At 44.5% G+C, this 24,041-nt stretch overlaps 1 protein-coding gene across 1 annotated transcript in view; it reads right to left on the bottom strand.

Moving 5' to 3' along the window:
- Chd9 (chromodomain helicase DNA binding protein 9) overlaps window positions 1-23,004 on the bottom strand; it is a 248,958-nt gene extending 225,954 nt beyond the window's left edge. The window contains exon 1 of the mRNA XM_071604701.1: window positions 22,937-23,004. The gene's annotated coding sequence lies outside the window, so the exon portion shown is untranslated. The remainder of the gene's footprint in view (window positions 1-22,936) is intronic.
- Window positions 23,005-24,041: the final 1,037 nt, after the last annotated feature.

Below are 24,041 nucleotides of genomic sequence, written 5' to 3'. Positions count from 1 at the left end.
CAGGGAGTGGGAGGGAAAAGGACGCCAGACCCACTTTGCCTGCTCCCCAACTTTGCTGTGAGCCAACTCTGGCCAAGGTCAGAGGAGACTGGCAAAACCCGAGCAGACAGACTTCCCTAGAAGATGCTTGGGAGTGCCTCGTGCATCTCCCCAGAGCCCAGGCAATGTTATTTCCTGGGGCAACTGCAAGTCACAGAGGATGAAAGCTGATGACTGAATGTCTGGGGCAGGGTGGGAGGCCTTGCCAGGAGGTGGGGGTGGAGCGGTAGAGAGGGAAGGAGGGGCGGAGACTTGGCTGGTTCAGCACAGACAAATCTCTTCATTTTTCCAGACTGGAAAAAGCTGTTTGGGCTGTGCACATTTGCAGAGAGTCACGGTATTTACTACGCTTCCTGGCTCAACAGATTTCTTTTTGTCATTCAGTCAAACGCAGCTTGTATTTTTCAGAGCAAGAGATGAACAGACTGTGGGGGACCTTCCTCCACGTTGTGTTCAAAAACACATCACGAGTGACTCAAAAAGCCCAGCCCGCTTGGGCAGCAGGGGTGGGTGGGGTGGCACGTTGCAGAGACAAAGACCTGTGTTTAGACAAATGCTGTCTTCCCCCTTGGAGGTACGCAGTGACATTCTTTTCCCAGCACACATTTTTCTGAGCAACTGTAATAACAAACGGCTAGGCTAGGAACCAGTTCCTGCAGTTGACATGCGCCTCTTGGTTATCCACGTTGATGGAGGTGTGGGTAGGGTATAGGAGAGAGATAATCAAGAAAAGTGGTTAATAATAATAGTAATATATTTTTCAAAAAAATCTCTTCTTGCCAAAAGACGCCTTCTAAGATGTTTCTACCCTTAGGACACCTTTCTTTTTTTTGGGGCGCAGGGTACCGGGGATTGTACTCAGGGGCACTGAGCCACATCCCCAGGCCTTTTTTGTGTTTTATTTTACAGACAGGGTCTCACTGAGTTGCTTAGTGCCTTGCTTTTTGCTGAAGCTAGGTTTGAACTGCTGAGCCTCCAGCCTCAGCCTCTGGAGCTGCTGGGATTACAGGCCTGTGCCACCAAGCCTGGCAGAACACTCTTCTGACAGCAATTGAACACTCCTGATACTAAATGTGTGGGGTTTCCTCCCCCCCTCCCCCGTGCATAATCCATTCTCTAATACCAGCCGGTAAACCTACAATTTAATTCAATTCTGACACTACCTGAAGTTAGCAAGAGATCCCACAGGGGTTAAGAGCTCGGCCCCACAGACTGCCCCCATTTCAGATGCCAATCATATGCCCCAGACTTGTAACCAACAAATGGGCTATACATTCAGGGGATTCCCACAACTCTTCTTTGAGTTTAATAAATAATTTGCCAAACAGGTTCTTGGAACTCAGGGAAACACTTTACTTATGTTTTGCAATTTATTATAAAGGTCACAAATCAGAACAGCCAAATGAAAGAGAGATACTGGACAAGGTATGGGGGTGGGGAGGGTGCAGGAAGCTTCCAAGTCCTCTCTACCCCAACGCTGTCCCAGAACTTTTTTGTGTTCACCACCCAGGATGCTCCCCCAGTTTAATTGTAGAAGAGTTTTTACATACTTTAATCTCTAGCCTTCCCCTTCTCTTTCCAGAGGAAGGCGGGTGTGTGGGGCTCAAAGTTCCGACCCTCTAATCACTAGAAGTTTTCGGTGACCAGCCCCAACAGGAGGCTACCTAGGGACTCCACCCTAACTGAATTAGCATAAACTGAGTGTGGTTGAAAGGGGCTCATTATGAATGACAAAAGACTCTCCTAGCACTGGGAAAGTTTGTAGGGTTTAGGAGCTCTTAAGGCAGATTCAAAAGGGGGGATGGAGACAGAGACCAAATATATTTGTGTATTATATTACCTTGCCTAAGCAGAGTTCAGTACCAGAAGTGATTCCGTCCAGAAGTCAGATCACAAAAGTCTGTGGAAACATTTTACACTAAAAAATGAATTTAATCCAATAACACCAATCGAATGTGGGCAAGGTATATAGTAATAGGGGCAAAGGTGTCTAAGCCGGACACAGATTGTCATGTACTCTGTATTTGCTTCTGTTTATTTATTTGTTTGTTTTTTATTTTATTTTTATTTTCAGTACTGGGGATTGAACTCAGGGCCTGGAGCATGCTAGGTAAGCACTCTATCATCACTGTGCTACAGTCCCTACCTTTTTTATTTTCTATTTATTTATTTTTGATACTAGGGATTGAACCTAGGGGTGTATTACCCCTGAGCTACATCCCTAGTTCTTGTTATTTTTTATTTTCAGACAGGGTCTCACTAAATTGCTTGGGGCCTGGATAAATTGCTGAGGCTGGCCTCTCCGTTTGCAATCCTCCAGCCACAGCCTTGAGTTGCTGGGATTAGAGACATGCTCCCTGGTGCCTGGGCGTGTTTTATTTTGAGAGTGTCACTGCTAAATGGCCCAGGATGGTTTCAAACCTGTAATCCTCCTGCCTTAGCCTCCCAAGTAGCTAGGATTACAGGGTTGTGCCGATGAGCTCTGCTACACTTTACACTTTTAACAGAAAATGATGTGTGAGCCCAATAGCAGTCTATGGTGGAATTTAGGCACCAAGGATGAGACAAATAGAGGAAGGAGGAGAGCTTTCCCAGGCCCCCCTCACGTCATACTCCAAGTCTCCTGTGTGGGTAATACAAGCCAAACAACCACACCAGAAGCACAGTCATCTAATCCTGCTCAAACAACCTCGGAGTCATGCTGCCCCAGAATTTTAGAGTAGAAGCCTCATTTCCAGAAATGACATAATGACATATTCAGGCAACCTCTGACCTTTCCAGACAGGAGAACGGTAAATAAACTTATACCCCCAGCAATACAGGCTAGGATCACCTAGCCCTGTAAGAAAACCTCTAATCTCTCCTCCTCTTCTCTGGGTTGGTAAAGCACAATATCATCCTGCATTAATTTAAAGAGAAAAGGGCCCACCCAGACTTCTCAAACCTGCTTCTGAGTCAGGAGCCATGGGGATTTAGGAGAGAGGAAGCAGGAGGGAAGTAGGTAAGGATCTTTAAGGGACAAGGGGATTGGGGGAGATACAAATGCTATATAGTCCAAATTGACTATGCCAGGGCTGGCTGGCTGGCTTTCTTTTTCTTTTAAAAGATTATTATGGGTATTGGCAACAAAAGAAAAAAATAATGACCAAAGAGTACAAAGTTTCAGTTGGATAGGAGGAATAAGATTTAGTGGCCTATTGCACAGAATGGTGACCACAATAATAATACATTGTACACTTTACAATTGCTTTAAAAAAAGTAGATTTTAAATGCTTTCACCACACACTCACAAGATGATAACTATCTGAGATGACCTATTTGTTAACTGGCCTGATTTAATCAATCCACATTTTAAATGTGTATCAAAACATGACTCTGGCTGGGCAAAGTGGCACCTGTCTATAATCCTGGCTAATGGAGAGGCTGAGGCGAGAGGATCAAAAATTGGAGGTCAGCCTCAGCAATTTAATGAGACTCTGTCTAGAAACAAACAAACAAACAAATGGCTGGGGATGTAGCACAGTGGTAGAGTAAATGCCCCTGTATTCCATCGTAGTAACAGCCAAAAAAAAAAAAAAAAAAAAAAAAAAGATAAATATATGTAATTATTATTTGTGAACTAAAAGTAAGCTTTAAGGGGCTGGAGATGCAGCTCAGTGGTAGAGTGCTTGTCTATCCAAGCACAGTGCTTGTCTATCCAAGCACTTGGATAGACAAGGCCTTGGGTTTGATCCCAGTTTTTAAATTAATAAATAAAATAAATTTCAGTATGGTGGTATAGCTGAGTGGTAGAGCATGTGATGGGCCCTTAGTTTGAGCCTCAGCACCCGACCACCACATGCATACTTCAGACATGTAAAAACAAATAAATGACTTAAAAAGACAAAATGTACATCATGAAAATTAAAGATCATTTATGCATCAAAAAGTAATGTCAAGTTGGGCATGGTGGCATAGGGCCGTAATGCCATTGGCTGGGAGGCTAATGCAGGAAGATCATGAGTTCAAAGCCAGCCTCAGCAACTTAGCAAGGCCCTAAGTAACTCAGAGAGAACATATCTTTAAATAAAATATCAAAAAAGGGCTGGGGATGTGGCTCCATGGTTAAGTGCCCCTGGGTTTAATCCCTGGTACCAAAAAAAAAAAAAAAAAAAAGGTAATATCATGCCAGGTGTGATGGTACATGCTTATAATCCCAGTGATTTAGGAGGCTGAGGCAGGAGGATCTTAAGTTTGAAGCCAGCCTCAGCAATAGTGGAACCCTGTCTCAAAATTAAAAAATAAACTGGGCATGGGCTTGGGTTGTGGCTCAGTGGTAGAGCACTTGCCTAGCATGTGTGAGGCACTGGGCTTAATTCTCAGCACTGCATATAAAATAAAATAATCAATCAATCAATAAGCACGCTGGGCATAGTGGCAGACACCTATAATCGCAGTGGTTTGGGAGGCTGAGGCAGGAGGATCATGAGTTCAAAGCCAAGCCTTAGCAATTTAGGGAGGCCCTAAGTTACTTAGCAAGACCTGGTTTCAAAATAAAAATTAAAAAGGTCTGGGGATGTAGTTCAGTGGTTAAGAATGCACATATCATATCATCCCACATCCATTAGAATGATATCAAAAAACAAAAATAAAAACACAAAAAATAATAATATTAACTTATTATTAGGATATAAAGAAATCTGAAACCACTACACACTGTTGGTGGAATTGTAAAAAGGTACACCTGTATTTGAGTCCTCAGAAAGTTAAAAGCAGAATTACCAGGGTTGGGGATAAAGCTCGGTAATAGTCCAGTTGTCTAGCATGCGGGAGGCCCTGGGTAAGATCCCCAGTACCAAAAAGGAAAGAAAGAAAGAACGAAAAACAGTCACTATATGACTTAACAATTTTACTACTGGGTACATTACATTATATAAATTGAAAAAAGGATAATATTTGCACACTTGTGCTCATAGAGGCATTATTTACAATAGTCAAGAAGCAGAAGCAACCCACGTGTCCATCAAGGAATGAATGGTAAGCAAAGCATAAAATATGCACACAATGGAATATTATCAGGCCTTAGAAGGAAGGAAATTCTACATGGAAGCGCCTTGAGGACACTATGTAAAGTAAAATAAACAAGTCACAAAAAGACAAACACTATGGAATTCCACTTAGATGAGATACCTGAAGTAGTCATATACAGAGACAGTGAAATGGTTGTTACCAGGAACTGGGAGGAAGGGTATGTGGAGAGTTACTGTTTAGAGGGTACAGAGTTTCAATTTAGAGAGTACAGAGTTTCAATTTTACAAGATGAAAAGAAAATGGAAATGGATGGTGGCAATGGTTGCACCACATTATGAACCCACCACCACTGAATTCTACAATTACAAATGGCATGATGGCAAATTTTAAGTTAGGTGTAGTTGGGGGGGGGGGGGGGGCAGAGTACAGGGGGGATTGAACCCAGGGGCACTCAGCCAGGAAGCCTCATCCCCAACCCTATTGTATTTAGAGTCAGAGTCTCACTGAGTAGCTTAGCGCCTTGCCATTGCTGAGGCTGGCTTTGAACAGGATCCTCCTGTCTCAGCCTCCCAAACCACTGGGATTATAGGTGTGAGCCACCACGCCCCACTTACATTAGGTGTATTTTTTTTTTTTTAAGAGAGAGAGAGAGAGAGAGAATTTTTTTTTAATATTTATTTATTTTTTTTTAGTTTTCGGTGGACACAACATCTTTCTTTGTATGCGGTGCTGAGGATCGAACCCAGGCCGCATGCATGCCAGGCGAGCATGCTACCGCTTGAGCCACACCCCCAGCCCACATTAGGTGTATTTTAACACACACACACAAAAAAAAATTGGGGGTGGGGGTGGGTAAAAAGCTGGAATCCCAAATAAAATTAACAACAAACAACTTGTTAAGGATAGAACTCAGTGCCATAGTACTTGCCTAACTTGTGGAAGGCTCTAGGTTTGATCTCCAGCACCTCAAAAGAAAAAGAAGAGAGGAAAAAGAAAAAGAGAAGAAACAACACAAAAACCTGTTACAGGTTTCTTTTCCAAAGTCAAAATACAGGGATGGGAAACGAATTTCAGTTGCTATGGAAATGGGAGTTGGCTGGGGTTTGCAGGAGCAGCAGCTGGAGTGAGACAAGTAAGTGGCCAGGAAGCTGGCCCTGTGACAGAGGGGGCTTCCTGCTGGGATAAGACAACAACAGGCAGGGAGGGGGAGGTCTCTGCTTCCCCCACTTCTCCTTTTTTTATCCCCCCATCCCCACCCCAAACTGGGGATTGAAACCCAGGGGCACTCTACCATGGAGTTATATCCCTGGACATTTTATTTTTTTAATATTTTAGTTGTAAATGGATACAATACCTTTATTTATTGGTTTATTTTTTTTAAAAAAAATGTGGTGCTGAGGATAGAACTAAGTGCCTCACACATGCTAGGCAAGAGCTCTATCACTGAGCCATGACCCCAGCCCCACCTGGACCTTTTAAATTTTAATTCTCACAAAGTTGCCCGGTCTGACCTCAAATTTCAATCCTCCTGCCTTAGCCTCCCGGGTCCCTGGGATTATAGGTGTGTACCACTATCCCACCACCACCACCCTGGTTAGGCGCTCTGAATTGTGCAGACATTTGGAGTGATAGAGAATGGGGCGTGGGGGCGTGTGTGACTATGCTGCATATGTATCATGGAGCACAGGGGAATGCCTGAGTGGGACTGGCTGTAACACTGTGTCTCCTCACCTTTTTTTCCAAACATAACTCTTCAAACTGATCTATGCCAGAAACACAAGATTGTTACAGGGTTGGCAGGACTTGGGGGTTGGTGGGGGGGGGGAGTTAAATTGCTGATTCTTTTTCCTCTGTACTCACTCCTAGGGGACTGGGTCTATTTCAGAGCCCCATGGCACTGAGGATCTGGGGTCTTCTAGCTTAAGATTTCAAAAGTGGTGATGCCTGCCTGTAACCCCAGTGACTCAGGAGGCCAAGGCAGGAGAATGGAAAGTTCGAGACCAGCCTGAGCAATTTAGCCAGGCTCTCAGCAACTTAGTGAGACTCAATCCCATAATACAAAATTAAAAGGGCTCAGTGGTAAAGCACCCTTGGTTCACTCTCCACCCTTAAAAAAAAAGTGTCTGTGTGTTCTCAGCATTCTTTCTAGAGATGTCTTGATTAGACCTAGGGTGATGAAGACCCTTTGATGGGTCTCTTAGCAGGGCCGACCTGAGGGAAAATAATGGTTTTCCTATTTGTATCCCAGTAAATGAAACTTTCCTTGGATCATATTGAGGGTGAGTTGGCAAGCGGACCTCACATTTGTAAGGGACTTGAACCTCAAACTGAGGTGTGTGTGTGTGTGTGTGTTAGGCTGGCTTCAAATGCCTAGGGTCATAGAATCCTCCTGCCTCAGCCTCCAGAGTAGCAGAGACTACAGGAATGCGCCACCTTGCCTGGCTTTTCACACTTAGGCTTTTTAATCATTCTATAGCCTGATTGCTCTCTATTATGTACTGCCCCTGGGTCACAGTGAGAGAATAAAAACAAAACAAAACAAAACAAACAAACAAACAAACAAAAAAACACTACCATTTTGCTGTCCTATTCATATTCCTTCAACTTTTCTATCAGGAGCCTCAAAAAGTGGAATTGAGCATTAAGAACAAAATACTTAGGAATAAACTTAATCAAGGAGGAGAAAGACTTGTTCATTGAACACTGTAAAACACGTTGCTGAAAGAAGTTAAAGAAGACATAAATAAACCTGGCATGATGGTGCACACCTGTAATCCCCGTGACTCAACTCAGAAGGCTGAGGTAGTGGGATCACAAAGTTCCCGGCCAGCCTTGGCAACTTAATGAAACCCTGTATCATAATTAAAGGAAAAAAAAAAAAAAAAAGGTCAAAAGGAAAGGGGCTAAGGACGTAGCTCAGTGGAAAGTGCTTTCTAGCACGTTGAGTCCCAGAGTTCCATTCTCATTAATGCAAAAAACAAATGAACAAAAGACATAAACAAGTAGAAAGATCACTGTTTTGAAGACCATTTAGAGATGTCAGTACTACTCACAGTGGTCTACAGATTCAGTGTAATCAAAAACTATCAAAATCCCAATGATAGGGGTGGGGTTGTGGTTCAGTGGTAGCGTGCTCACCTAGCATGCATGAGGCACTGGGTTCAATACTCAGCACCACATAAATATAAAATAAAGATATTGTGTCCACCTAAAACTAAAAAATAAATATTAAAAAAAAATAAAAGAAATAAAATAATCCATACTTAATTTCAAGGGATCCCCAAATAAAGCTACATAATCAGAACAACATGATATTGGCATAGAGAGAAGCCTCTAGACCAACGAAAGATGATAGAGACCCCAGAAACAAACACTTGCATATTTGGGCAAATGATTTTCATTAGGGTACCAAGACCATTCGTTGGGGAAGGGACATTTCTTTTCAACAAATGATGCTGGGAAAACTATATTCATATGCAAAAGAATGAAGCTGTACCCTTATCTTACATTATATATAAAAATTGACTCAAAATAGATAAAAAACCTAAACATAAGAGCTAAAACTATAAAGCTCTTAGAAGAAAGCATAAGAGAAACTTTATGACATTGCACATGATTTCTTTTCTTTTTTTTTTTTTTTTTTGGTACTGGAGATTGAACCCAGGGGTGCTCTACCACTGAGCCACATCCTCAGCCCTTTTATTTTTTATTTTGAGATAGGGTCTCACTAAATTGCCCACTCTGTCCATGAACTTGTGATCCTCCTACCTCAGCCTCCAGAGTCACTGGGATTACAGGTGTGTGTCACTGCGCCTGGCTGGCAATTTCTTGAGTACAACACTAAAAGCACAGACAACAAAAGAAAAAGCTAAACTGAACTTCATCAAAACTTCTGTTCAAATGGAATAATCAATAGAGTGAAAGGTCAATTCACAGATGGGAATAAGTCTTTGCAATCATATCTGATAAAGGACTGATAACTAGGCTATATAAAGAACTACAATTCGCTAGGTGAGGTGGTGTTTCAGCTACTCAGGAGGCTAGGGTAGGAGGAGCTCAAGTTTGAGGCCAGTCTCAACAACTTAGCAAGACCTTGTCTCAAAATAAAAAAAAATTAAAGGGGCTGAGTATCCCCTGGGTTCAGTGTACAGTACTGCGGGGGGCGGGGGGGGGGGGGAGAAATATAACTCAACAAACAATAAAACAAAACAAAAACCCAGCCTGATTAAAATACAAGTTAAGGACTTGAATAGACATTTCTCCAAATAAGACATTCAATTGGACAACAAGCACAGGAAAAGATTGTTCAACACTGTTAATCATTAAGAAAATGCAAATCAAAACTACAATGAGGGACTGGGGGTGTCCCTCGGAGGTAGAGTGCTTGCCTAGGATACAGAAGATTCTGGGTTGATCCCCAGGAGCAAATAGAAGATAAAATAAAGATGGCAAAATTTTTGTCATGTATATTCTACCACCATAAAATTTATAAGTACATACAGATAAAGTCGTGTAAGTGATCCAAGGGGCAGCCGCAATCTCTGAGTTCTGCCCTTCCAGGCTGCACAGTTAGGCCCAGTCAGTACCAGAGTTTTTCCTCTACTTCCTTTGTCTTGTCAAAACTTACCACAGGTGCAAAGGAGCCCATAGGCCCTTACGGGAGGTCAGCATGTGCAAGTGGGAGAGAAAGGTGAGGACTGAGCACCTAGAAAGGACGTCCGTGCACCTAGCTTTGATACAGGGCTAAGGTGATGAAAGGGTGTAAGACAAGAGTCGGGCAGTGGGTGCTCTGGCAGTTCCAGGGGGGAGAGGGGACTTGCTGCTTGGCTTTTGGGTGGTGTCACAGAGAAGGGGCAGTTAAGTGGACTGGAGGGAATGAGGATGTGCAGATGTGTGAGCTCCTGGGGGCACACTGGGCAAGGGTGTGTTTGGCTGGAGTGTGGTGTGTCTGAGAGGTAGAGATGGAGAGAGGGCTGGGTGAGGAGGTGAAACTGAATGCCAGACGACAGTAATAACCTTGTTCACAGAGGGCATTATGTGCTTCATATCCAATAACCTTAAGGTGGCAATAGGAACTCTCTTTTTCAGGTGAGAAAGCTGAGGCTCAGGATGTTGAGCAGCTTGCCCAAGGGCATACCAAGCCAGCAGGAGAAGGAGCTGGGCTATGAACCAGGCTAACAGGAGTCCAGAATTTGAACCCAAGTAAGAAATACCTTGGGGACTGGAGATGTAGCTCCAGGTTGAGCGCTTGCCTCACATGCACTAGGTCCTGGGTTCAACTCTCAGCACTGAAAGGTGGGGGGCGGAGCCAAATATACTTTTGGTTGGGGATGTAGCTCAAGAGCACAGCAATTGTTAGAGTGTGCAAGGCCCTGGGTTCCATCCCTAGCAATACAGAAACACCCAACCAGCACCAAAAATGCGAATTTCATTCCCAAGAGCAAAGCTGGAATAAGTTAAACAATAAGACAACATTAAATTGGATTTTAACCCAGATTACAAAATAAATATCCATGAATCCATACTAATATAAATAAAAAGAAAAAAAAATTTGAAATGCTGGAGATTGACTTTTTTTTTTTTAAATAGTACTAGATGTTCTCTACCACTGAGCTCTCTCTATAGCCCTTCATAGTTTACTTTAAGATAGGGTATTGCCAAGTTGCCTGGGTTGACCTCAACCTTGCCATCCTCCTACCTTAGCTTCCTGAGTAGCTGGGATTACAGGCATGCACCACCATGCCTGACTTAAAAAAAAGGGGAGTGGGGTGGGGACAGAAGAGCCAAATCTCCCACATGGCAGTATTCCAAGTAAATTATGTAGATACTCTCCCATAAAGGAAGAGCAATATAACTCCACATCCCCTTAAACCTAGGCTATCCACACTGACTTTCTTTCCAGAGCACAGAGTGGAGAAACCTGACAGACACTACCTCAGACAGCAATCCAAGTCGGTATCCATGGTGATAGCCATGTTTACAGTATATATGCTTGATATGTGATGAAAATGATATTTTACTTCTGTGGTCTTCCTTATTACAACCCATAACCCCAGAGTAATCATGAGAAACGTATGAGACCAATTCCAACACGGGGGGGACTCTATAATATTTCTGACCAGTATTACTCAAAACTGTCAAGGTCATTAGAAACAAGGATATTCTGAGAAAATGTTGCTTCTGAGGGCACAGGCCACCTTCCCTCTCAAGAGGCTCAAGGAGGCCTTCCTTACCAGCTCCACATGCCACAGATTCTCCATATGCATTTTATTTTTCTTTTAGTTAAGTCAAGGTTCTCTATATGGGTAGAAGGAGAGGTCATGTAAATATGCAACTTTTTTTTTTTCCCCAATGCTGATGATCAAATCCAGGGCCTCACGAATGCTAGGCTAGTGTTCCAAAAGTAAAAATTCTGAGACAGGATTTCACTAAGTTTTGCCCACGCTGACCTTGAACTTGTGATCCTCATGCCTCAGCCTTCCAAGTAGCTGGAATTACAGGCATGCACCCCCATGCCTGGCCCCTGTACATTTTTTAAGGCTGACAAAAGTCCTGCTTGCTCCAAAATAATAATACTAACTCTTTAGTTAAGCATAACCAGTGTACAAATACAGCAAACTTTAGCCTGCTGCCCCCCAAAGTAGCAAACTCAGTGGTTTGTTGGGCTTAATGCCTAGGCTTCCTTTCCTGCCTCCTTGCTCTCTAGCACTCCTTATCTCTCAGACCTGTCAGAGGCGAGTGATAACAGTAGCAACAGTTTAAAATTGTGATGCTGCCAGTTCTACAACGAAACAGAATCCAACATCCCAGGAAACTGCCTCTCGGTTGCAAGAATTGTTACTGCAGGATACACAGTAAGTCACCTCCAAAATGTGAGGAGAGTGTCAGATATTAGTGGAATGCACACACAACGTCTATGATTACTGATCTGCAAAAGTCCTTATGGATGGAACAGGATGTGTCTCTGGACGAAGCCGGAAGAGCAAAGCCTGGAAATCAAATCAAGACTTGACAATGAAAAAAAAAAAAAAAAGGCAGGTCGATTGTATTAACATAAACTGCAGAAATAAGACGCAGAGGAGAGAGAGAGAGAGAGAGAGAGAGAGAGAGAGAGAGAGAGAGAGAGGATGTGATAGCTCAGAAGAGCAAGTCTGAGAGTCTGTCTTATCTCCTACATTGTCCAGACTAATGGGAACTCTGAAAATCTACTTGAGTGTTACAGGCAGCTCTGAGGTCTGGCCAGAGCTTCCAGAAATACCCTCTTGATAAGGACCTTAAGGCTGGTCCAGGGAGCCAGAGGAAGTCAAAGGTTCAGTAATGGTTTAGTTGTTATCTACCACGATCAAAGGGATGGGAAGTTGCCTTTCTGGGCTCTCCTATGAGGATGCAAGGATCCGAGGCTATCTGGCTATCAAAATCATTCATCTTGCTCACCTTGCCTTGAGTCAGTGAATACCAGCCTTGGAACCAGAATTTGGCTTTCTGTATGGCCTTTCCCGCAGGGGAAAGAATGTGCTGACAGGTTGACAGAAGAGTTCCAGGCTGCTCTGCCGTTCCTTCTCCCGTTGTGATTTAATATATTTGTGGTCTGGCTTCCTCACCAGGCTCCTGTGAATTTGGTTAGTCTATCCTGATTAACTCCAAGTGCACTAAAGAATTCCCATCTCTGGCCTGCAAAGAATTTGAACCGCCAACCCCCAGCCCCTTATGATGCTGGGCCCAAGGGGGTTCTCCTTGACTGAGCAGCAGGTCTTCCCACTGCACCCCCCACTCCTTCTTTTTTTCCCCCAGGGCCAGAGCTTCCAGAAATACCCTCTTGATAAAGGACCTTCAGGCTAGTCCAGGGTTGGCATTAAACCCAGGGCTTCACACATGACAGGCGAATGCTCTACTACTGAGCTACACTCCCGTGTTTGCCTCCCCCCTTGACTTCATCACCTTGACTTCTTCTCATCAGTCACCCAACCACAGTCATCTCCCTGCACCCAGAATGAACTGTGGGACACTTGAAAGAAGAATGCGAGGGCAACAAAAACAACTTTCTAAGTTCTGCTGAAGAAAAAAAGAAAAAAAGAGGAAAGAAACCCTCTGCTTGGGAGAAGATGCCAAGGACATGCAACAGAGAATAAGTGGAAGGAACTGGCAATATTCAATCCAGAGCAGAGAAGATCAGGAAAGCTAATCAGCTCCCTGTCATCCAATATCTAAAGGACTGTCGTGAAGAAAAAGGGACATATTTATTCTGGAGCTCCAGGAGAGAATATGCCAACCAAATTGTGCAGATTCAGGGAGACAGATAAAAAGAACATTTTAGGCCACTTTCTCTCTACCTTCAGTTATTCAAATATCACCTTCACTTTTTTTTTTTTTTTTTGCACCAGGGATTGAATCCAAGGGCACTCAGGCACTGAGCCACATCCCCAGCCCTTTTTTTATTTTGTATTTTAAGACAGGGCCTCGCTAAGTTGCTGAGGGCTTCACTAAATTGCTGAGGCTGGCTTTGAACTCACAGTTCTCCTGTCTCAGCCTCCAGAGCTGTTGGGATTTCAGACATGGGCTACTGCCACAGCGCTCAGAACCTTTTTTTTTTTTGGGGGGGGGGTCATATTTGTGAGAAGCAGTATAACACTGTGATAGAGATGTGGCTCTTTGGTATAGTGCTTGCCAAGCATGCAAGAGGCCCTGGTTCAATCCCCTGCAGCCTCACCCCACCCTACCCAAACACACACAGGAATAAGACTACCTGCAACTCTGACACTTTTTTTTGGGGGGGAATGGTGGGGAGGGACACTGGGGATTGAACCCATGGGAGCTTAACCACACAAAGCCACATCCCCAGCCTATTTTTTTATTTACTTATAAAGAGAGACAAGGTCTTGAGACAGGGTCTTGCTGACTTGCTGAGGCTGGCTTTGAACTTGTGATCCTCCTGCCTCAGCCTCCTGAGTCACTGGGATTACAGGCATGTGCCACCTCGCCCAGCCTAACTATACAACTCTAGGCAAGTTCCTTAACTCCCTGTGCCTGTTTTCTCAGAAGCAAAATGGAGCTTATAATAGTACCTACCTTAAATAGTACTTAACCCATATGGTTGTGATGAGGATTAATTGAATTATACATGCAAAATGCTTAGAAGAGCAGCCAGAAGAGGATGCAAAGAAAGGAGAACTTTCATACACTGTTGGTAGGAATGTAAATTAGTACCGCCACTGTGGAGAACAGTATGGAGGTTCCTCAAAAAACCAGAAATAGAACTGCCATATGATCTAGCAATCCCACTACTGGGTATATATCCAAAAGAATGGGAATCAGTATGTCAAAGAGATAACTGAACTCTTGCATTTACTGCAGCACTATTCATGATAGCCAAGATAGGGAATCAATCTAGTTGTCCACTGATAGATGAGGGGGAATAGAAAAAAAATGGTATACATGCACAATGGAATATTACTCAGCCATACAAAAGAACCCAATCTTGTTCTTTGTGGCAATGTGGATATTATGTTCTGTGACATGAGTCAGGCACTGGAACACAAAAACCATATGTTCTCATTTATATGGAAGCTAAAAAAAAGTTGATCTCATATGAGTAGAGTCCAATAGTGGTTATAAGAAGCTAGGAAGGGATAGGGGAGGCAGAGATGGAAGGAAGATGGTGAATGGGCACAGGAGTACAGCTGCATTGGAAGAATAACTTCTAATGTTCTATAGCACAGGAGGTCAACTATGGTTGAAAATAATTGTATATTTCAAAATAGCTAATAAAGAGAATGTGTGTGTGTGTGTGTGTGTGTGTGTGTTTTATTGGGAATTGAACCCAGAGATACTTCACCACTGACCTACATCCCCAGCCTTTTTTCATATATTATTTTGAGACAGGGTCTCGCCAAGTTGTCCAGGCTGGCCTCCTACTTGCAATCCTCCTGCCTGGGCCTCCAGAGTTGGTGGTATTACAGGTGGTATCACGGTGCCTGGCTGCTAGCAGAGAGAATTTTGAATTTTCCCAACACAAAGAAATGGTAAATGCTTGAGGTGATAGACATGACATAGTGAGTTAGGATAGAGAAAGAGAAATGCTGAATCTTAAAGGAAACACCACAGGCCATTGAGATACAAAAAGCTCACAGTTGTAAATCTTGTGCAAGGTGCCCTTTGCCCGTGCCCTTGTAAAATGAGGGAAATGTGGAAGGGTAGGGAAAACTATTTGTGTGGTGCTGGGGATCTAACCTGGGGCCTCATGCATGCTGGGAAAGTACTCTACTTTCTGAGCCATATCCATAGCCCCTATTAATTTATTTTGAAGGAAACTTATTTTTATTTTTTATTTTTTGGTGGAACTAGGGATGAGACCTAGGGCTTTGTGAATGCTAGGCAAACACTATACTGATAAGCCACACCCCCAGTCCTAATTTATATTACTTCTATAATAAAAAGTCAATAACACTGGTCATACATGGGAGGAAATTACAAAGATAAACATAACGTGATTAAATTATTACTTTTATTTCGTTCTGGTGCTGGGGATTGAACCCAGAGCCTTGGGCAAAACTGTTACTGTTATAATGTTACTAAATTATTACAGTTACTCTTGCCAGTGGCACATGCTGAATGGAGGACTGCTGTCTTTTCAGTTCAAAGAGAGAAGAGCAAGTACTACCTGAGCCTTGCTGCATGCAGTTCGCTGAGACTTCTCATGGACCCGTCATAAGGAATTCAGTCTGGTAAGTTTGAGGAAGTGAAAGGCCCCTGTGGTTGGGGCACCTGCTCTGGGGAGCGAGGGCAGCCTGAGGGTGCTGGAGAGGCAGGAGGGCACCCTCAAGGAGAAGGTTCAACTGGGTACAGTGCTGCACAACTGTAATTCCAACTACTCTGGAGGCTGAGGCAGGAGGATCACACATTCGAGACCAGCCTGTGCAATTTTGTAAGACCGTGCCTCAAAATAAAATTTAAAAAGGGATGATGGGGATGTAGCTCAGTGGTAGAGTGCCTCTGGGTTCAATCCCCAGCACCATAAATAAATAATAAATATAAGAAGTTTGAAAGTAAAAGAAAAAGGGATAGGGGTGTAGCTCAGTAGTAGAGTGCTTCTGAGTTCAATTCCAATCCCCAGTTCAGGGCGGAAAAAAATGAAGAGAGACGGCTTAATAGGAAACACCTTTCCTATTGTGAGACTCCAGAGTCCTTGGTGCCTGGTCTTCTCTTTGTGCCACATCAAATCATCTCACAAGGCACCCAGTTAGTGGTATGCCAGAAAGAACTGTCAGACGCACGTCCTAGCACATGAGGTGGGTGCTCCACCCACCCCTACTCCCCAGCGCATCCCTGAAGTTAAAGCAGACGCTTTCCAGATGCACTGGATGCCTCTGGCTTCTTTGCGCCTTAGGTCATGTTCTGGCTCCAGGGTGTGTACAACAGACATCAGAGGTATAGGCCAGATGTGTCAGGCAGAGCAGGCTCAGCAGCAGGCCTAAAGAGTGAGTCTAGAATTAGAGGAAATACCCCAGCTTCTTGGCCTCTTCTGGGATACCTTTATTTATTTATTTATGTGTTTATTTTTGTCCTGGAGATGGAACCCAAGCACTGAGCCTCCCTTCCAGTCCTTTCTAGTTTATTATGTTATTTCTACTAAGTTGCTGAGGCTGCCCTCGAACTTGCAATCCTCCTGCCTCAGCCTCCCAATTCTCTGGAATCACAGACCTGTGCCACTGTGCCCAGCACTTCTGGGTCACTGCTGAGACGTGTTCCACAGCCTGTCCAACTGTCGCTGAGGGATGGAGCCCGTGGCCCAGTGGTCCCTCACTCATCAGCACATCCTTTATTGGTCTTTTCCCTGCTTTGGTTCACTGCTCCCATTGGGCTTTCTGGGATCACTTCCCAAATAAATTTCTGGCACCTGGATCCTTGTCTCATGGTTTGCTTTTGGGGAAACTCCAACCGTGGCACGGTTTTAAATTTCTGATGATAGAACAAGTCGACCAATCAGCTGGTAAGTTCCAGTTTATTGGAACACTATAGAAACGGCTGAGGAAGTTCATTGGAGATACATGGGTCAGGGGCGATTCAAGTTGATGGGGATTCAGAATCCTTCAGCACCCCAGTCCTATGATTCAGGATCAAGAGTTGGCAAACCAGAGGGCTGGGGTTTGTAGCTCAGTGGTGGAGCGCTTGCCTAGCATGTGTGAGGCACTGGGTTCGATTCTCAGCACCACATACAAATAAATAAAAATAAAGTTCTATCAACAACTAAATATGTATATTAATTAAAAAAAAAGGGGGTCGGAAAACCACAGTCCATGGTTATATCCAGCCCACTGCCTGCCCTCATAAAGCCTGTAAGCTAAGAAGAGCTTTTCAATTTTTAATGGTTGAAAAGAATTAAAAGAAGAAAAACAATCTGGTGTGGTGGTACTTGCCTGTTCATAGTAATTTGGGATACTAAGGCCATCGGGGGCAAGTTAGCCAGATCCTGTCTCAAAATAAAATTTAAAAAGGCCTAAGGGATCTAGCTAAGTGGTAGAGCATCCCTGGGCTCAATCCCCAGTGCTAATAAATAAATAAATAAATAAACACACACACACACTTTTTGACACATGAAAATTATCTGAAACAGCAGGTATGGTACCACACATGCCTATAGCCTCGGCTGGCTACCAGGGAGGCTGAGGCAGAAGAGTCACTTGAGTTCAAGAATTTGATGTTAGTTTGGGAAACACAGTGAGATCCCAACTCAAAAAAGAAAAAAGAATTCTAAATTTGGGGTTGTGGTTATAGTTCAGTGGTAGAATACTTGCCTAACATGTACAAGGCACTATGTTTAATCCCCAGCACCCCCAAAAGTAAAGCCCCCCCCATGTTATATGATACCCAAACTTTACTGTCTATAAAGTTTTATTAGCATACACCTGTTTACATACCCTCTACGGTAGCTTTTTTTTTGGTACTAGGTATTGAACCTACAGGCACCTAACCACTGAGCCACACCCCCATCCCCAGCCCTTTTTATTTTTTATTTTGAGACAGGGTCTTGCTAAATTCCTGAGGCTGGCCTTGAACTTGTGTTCCTCCTGCCTCAGCCTCCCAAGCCACTGGGATTACAGACATGCACCACCATACATGGCTTCTATGGCTGCTTTCGTACCATAAAGCAGAGTTGAGAAGTTGCAGCTGAAACTATAAAGTCCACAAGACTCTGAATATTTACCAGCCAGACCTTTACAGAAGAAGTTTGCTGATCCTTGTTCAAGATCATTTTCCTGCAGGAACAAAAGGCCTGGTTGCTCCATTGAGGGCAAGGCCCATCCCAGACCAAGTATTTAGTGAGCAGTTTGAATAAAACTTTCCATTTCCTCTCTGAACATCTCTATGACACCCTCAATGCTCCTTCCACTTTCTGCAGGTATCCAGGACTCTTTCACTGAGGCATTAATGTCTTTATACCAGGAATATTTTCATTTTGAAAAGGACAGAGCCGAGCTTAGCGAAGCATGCTTGTAATCTCAGCTACTCAGGAAGTTAAGGCAGGAGGATCACTTCAGCTCACAAGTTCAAGATCAGCTGGAGCAATATAGTGAGACACGTCTCAAAAAAAAGAAAAGAAAAGAAAAGAAAAAGAAAAAAAGACCTGAGAACTTTTCTTCTCTACACTCTGCCACTGTCTCAGGTGATTTCACCCAAGCTTGATGGCTTTTTTTTGCCACCACTTGGTTACTAATTTCTCCCCCAACCAAACCAAACCTCCAGCCCAGGACCATGATGAGAGATCTCTGATGAATAACCCAATATCCTCTCAACAGTAGATTGAGATGACGTGGGGGTGTTGCTACACATTAGCAGTAGAACTCTGCGTGAATCATTTAATAGCATGGTTCATCTATTTTGTTATATCTCAAAGGTGGAAACGATCCTGTGTGGCCTGCCAGTATTACTGTGCTAATCAGATGAGGTGAGAGCTCTCCACAAAAGTGTCACTTGCCCCCCCCCCCCGCCCCTGTCTACCACTCCAGCATATCATTGCATTATTGACTTCTGCTTCCTCTGACCCCCACAGGTCCTCCCCTCACATGCTCCTGGCCACCTCTAGCCCTTTGCACTTCGTATTCTTTCTGCCTGAAACACTTTTTTCCTCTCCCACCACCATCTGGCTGATGAATATATAACCTTTGTGTGGGGGGTGCTTTTATGTGTATTACTGTTTAAAAACATTTCCCCCCTCATTTTTGTGCTTCTGGGGATTGAACCCAGGGACTTCAGCACACAAGCCAAGCACTCCACCACTGACCTACATTCCCAGCCCCAAGACATCTTTTTTCAATATATATCGTTTCATAACATTGAACTCAGACAACAGCTACAACTCATGCCTGAGTAAAGCTTATCTGACACGTGTTTTCTCCATAAGGCACGTCAAAATCTTCTTGTGCTCAGGACACCAGACAGTAATTCTAGCACTAGGCTTGGGGACCACTTTAAACATCCAAGCCACCCACATGACACGTGCACACACATGCAAACCACCAAACAAACCACAGAAGGCTGGGTGTGGTGGTGCATACCCGTAACCCCACTAACTCGGGAGGCTGAGGCAGGAGGATCACAAATTCAAACTTAGCCTTAGCAACTTACTGAGGCCCTAAGCAAGTTAGTCTTAAAATAAAAAAATAAAATAGGGCTGGGGATGTGGCTCAATGGTCAAGTGCCCTGGGTTCAATCCCCAGTATCAAAACCAAACAAAAACAAATCACAAAAAGGACATTTGTCTATATGGACGCTCCTCAACTTGCAATAGGGTTATATCCCAATAAACCTATACTGAAAATATTAAGTCAAGCAAGAAGCCCTGGTTCAATCCCCAATACCGCCAAAATTAACTAATTAATTAATTAAAGAAAAAGAGAAGAAAATATTGTAAGTTAGAAATAAATACCCAACCTGGGCTGGGGGGTGTGGCTTTGTGGTAGAGCACTTGCCTAGTATGTGTGAGGCCCTGGGTTTGATCCTCAGCACCTCATAAAAATAAATAAATAAAATAAAGATATTGTGTCCATCTGCAACTAAAAAATTAAAAATAAAATAAAATAGAATACCCAACCTCCTGAACATTACAGCTCAGCCACACAGTACACTGTGTATACAGTACTGACCATTTCCCTGTCATGATCCCATGATTGATAGGGCTGCAACTCGTGGCTGCTGTCCAGCATCCCTCAAAAAGTATGGTACTGCATATCTACCATCAGTTCAGGACAAGATCAAAATTCAGAATTTGGAGTATGGTTTCTACTGAAGGAGCAAGCATTGCTCTGACACTATCATAACACTGGAAAATTGTCACATCGGGCTGTCATAAGCCAGAGACTTCCTGTAGAGTGAGAGCTGGAACAAGAAGGGAGGACTTCCTTTGTTTGACCTCAGCTGAGAACATGTGTGTCGGTGACAACTTTTTTGTTGCTTTGCTAAGTTCATATGTGACTGGGAAAGTGCTGGGGATTTTGATCTGAGGGTTACAAACAAATTTTAGGGAGTCATGAATTTGCAAAGAATGGATCAACTGTACTTTCTTTTTGTTTCTCCTGTTCATTAGAGTGTGAATTCACTGAGGGTCTCCAGCATTTGGAAAACATCCTGGCATATGGTGGGGTCTCAATAATAAATATATTACCAATGAGGGAGGGAGTCAATTCAATGGAAATGCTTTACTCACGTTCAAGATGGACATAGATAGCCAAGCATTATATGGAGACCCCATTCACCTGCACCTGTGCTAAGTGTTGTCTTCCTATTCTTTAAGCAAGGGACCCACCAGGATACTGTTCTTTTGCACATGAATTGTCAAGGCAGTGTGCCTGGATTCTAATACAGAAGTTTGTCTAATTACTTATGTAATCAAGCAAGTGTTTTGGCCCCCTCTAAATCCCAGCTTTCTCTCTTTGTACTGGGGATTGAACCCAGGGGCACTCCAGCACTGAACTACATCCCCAGACTGTTTTTGGGGGGAAGGGAGGCTACAGGGGATTAACCTTGGGGCAGGGATGCAACCACTGAGCCACATCCCCAGCCCTATTTTGTATTTTATTTAGAGACAGGGTCTCACCCAGTTTCTTACTGCCTGACTTTTGCTGAGGCTGGCTTTGATCCTCAGCCCCTCGGAGCCTTGAGATTACAGGCGGGTGCCACCAAGCTTGGCCTCCCCAAACCTTTCTATTTTTTATTTTAAGACAGGGCTTCCCCAAATTGCCAAGGCTGTCCTGACCTTGTGATCCTTCAGCCTCGGCCTCCCAGGTCCCTGGGATGGCAGGTATGTGCCACTTTCTTCAACTCTCAAGTGCAATACTTCTAGTCCTCATTTACTACCCTGTGGGTTATGGTGAGGGGTCAAAGTGGCAAAGCAGAGAAAGCGTTTAGAATTGTCTGGCACAGAGTGACTCCTACGTAAACTCTGGCTTTCATTCTTAGTAATTCTCACAGTCACCCTAAGAGTTTTATATTACCATACACATTTTGCAGATGAGGAAACTGAAGGTAAGGGTGGTTCAGTGAATTGTCTGGGGTCATACTTAAGGAAGAGGTGACTCTGTGGGACTCCAAGCCCTTGCTGGTAAAATTTTGCTTTTATATAAAACATAAGGCGTCGTTTTTACTAGTTTTAAGGTTCCTTACTCTGCCTGCTCAGTTACATTTTCCTGAACTTCTCTGGGATCAGGGTGGGACAGAAACCCATTCACTCCCCATCCTCCTGGAAACATTTTCCACTGTCCACATTGCTGTATTTCTGTTCCCTGTCCACTTTTTTTTTTTTTGGGGGGGGGTATTACTGGGGATTGAACCCAGGGGCACTTTACCACTGAGCTACATTCCCAGTCCTTTTGATTTTGAGTCAGGGCCTCCCTAAATTGTTATCCTCCTGCCTCAGGCTTCCAAGCCCCTGGGATTACAGGCATGCACTGGGAGCCAGCCCCTGCCCACTTCGGGGGCTTTCAGAACAAGTCCTGTTGGGAGTGGGGTTTTGACTGGTTACTTTGGGTTTGATAGCCCAAAGGCAGAGGTATATCCTTCTTCATGAAGGATAAGGAGATCATTTTAACCTGTAACTAAACATTCTCGGCCTTTCTCGAACTCTAGATCAATGATCTTCAAATCTGACTGTAAGCTGGAATCTTCTGGGAAGCTATTTTTTTTCCCTTCTTCGGAACTGGGGATTAAAACGAGGGCCTCCCATACGCACGCTAGACACTCTAACCCTGAGCCACATCACCAGCCCTTTTTTTTTTTTTAAAGGAAAAAAAAAATCGAGACAGTCTCAGCTAAGTTGCTGAGGGTCTCACTACATTGCCCAGGTGGGCCTCCAATTTGCGATCCTCCTTCCTCAGCTTCCGTAGTAGCTGGGATTACAGACAACTATGCCAAGCTCCCGGGGAAGCTTTCAATATCCAGATGTCCACGGCCCAACCCAGACCAATTACATCCGAGTCTCTGGGAGCAGGGGATGTTGAACTGGGGCGTCAGCATGTTTACTGCTCCCTGAGCCGTGCCAATATGCACCCAAGTTTGAGAAGTAGTGCTATGCACCCGACCAGCGCTCAGCTCCAGCGCTGGAGGCTTTTTGGACAGCAGTAACTCCCTTCTGCATTGGGGGCTTGTCGTGTGGGGATCTGAGCAAGCCTTCCAGAGGCCCGAGCTCAGGGAGGATGCTTGCCTGCAAACGACCTGGTGTTCTGCTCCGCTCTTAGGCCCAGCTCCGAGACTGCAGGTCTCCCGATCCCCCTAGGCAACAACACGCTCCCACGTCTCTGTTTGTCTCTGCAGATCACAAGCAGCGTTCCGCGGCCGCCACGCTGCCCACCCCACCCTCGAAGATTCTAGGGAAATGCCCGCGACTCAGGAATCCTACCTTGGCTGCCGGCGCTGCCCTCCAGTCCTAGGAATCCTAGGACTCAGGTTCCATCTGTCTCTTTCGCCTGCGCCCAGGAGGCGCCCGCTAGAGCGCAGGCGCCACCTAGTGGACACCGGGCGGCCGCGCGGAGACTGGGGCTGGGAGGTGGGAGTGCAGTGCAGGGCGGAAATGCAGGGCTTCCCACGTGGGCGGTTTTCCAATGCACTGCGAACCCAAGGGCGCAGATCCGGCCTGGGCGGGACCACCCTCGCCCGGGAGAGGGCCCTGGGACCTGAACTTGCTCTACATTTTCTTGGGAGCATGAACCAGACCCTAGCCCCTGGCGTAGTATCCATTCTGATTTTCCTGGCTGGGCTCAGGGATCTTTCGTTTCATCCAGCAGCCTTCATTGCACCGCAATTTGGCGTAACTTCTCTTAGCCATGCCAGGGGCATCAGAAAATGCAAAGGGTTTTTTGCTCAAACCCAAGGAAGTCTTTCCTTTACCAGTAACCCTTTTTTCTTGACACCTCTCACCCCTGGCCAAAGTACCTTGTTCCCTCCATTCGCATTCAACTTAGTTAAACATCCACTCTGTGTCCATCCCTGTACTGTCAGAGAGACACAATGGGGCGCCACAGGAGTTGGCAACCCCAGTAGTGTTTCTCACCCGGGTGCCATTGACACTTCTTTGAATGGGGCCCATCCTGGTACTGGAGGCCATTAAGTATCCCCGTCTTCTTACCACTGAAGGCCAGCACCCATCCTTCATCATTGTGACACGAAAAGCTCCCCATCCCATTTCCAGTTGTCTCCTTGGGTGGAGGGAGCACTATAATTTATTACCTGATAATTGGGTTCAGATGACACTTAATGAAAGGGAATGTCCCATTGCCAGATATTGAGAGTAGTGGGGACCCTCAGCCACCTCCCTTTTCTAAGGCTCCCAGTTTTTTTTTTTTTTTTTTTAATGAAGACATGGCAAAACAGTTACAAAACTGGTGGACTAGCTGGGCATGGTGAACACACCTGTAATTCCAGCTACTTGGGAAGCTTTGGCAGGAAGATTTCAAGTTGAAGGCCTGTGCAGTTTATCCAGACCCTGTCTCAAAATCAAATAAAAA

This window comes from Marmota flaviventris, chromosome 18 (assembly GCF_047511675.1).
Source record: "Marmota flaviventris isolate mMarFla1 chromosome 18, mMarFla1.hap1, whole genome shotgun sequence".
Lineage (NCBI taxonomy): Eukaryota > Metazoa > Chordata > Mammalia > Rodentia > Sciuridae > Marmota > Marmota flaviventris.
This window is presented reverse-complemented; position numbering and strand designations above follow the sequence as displayed.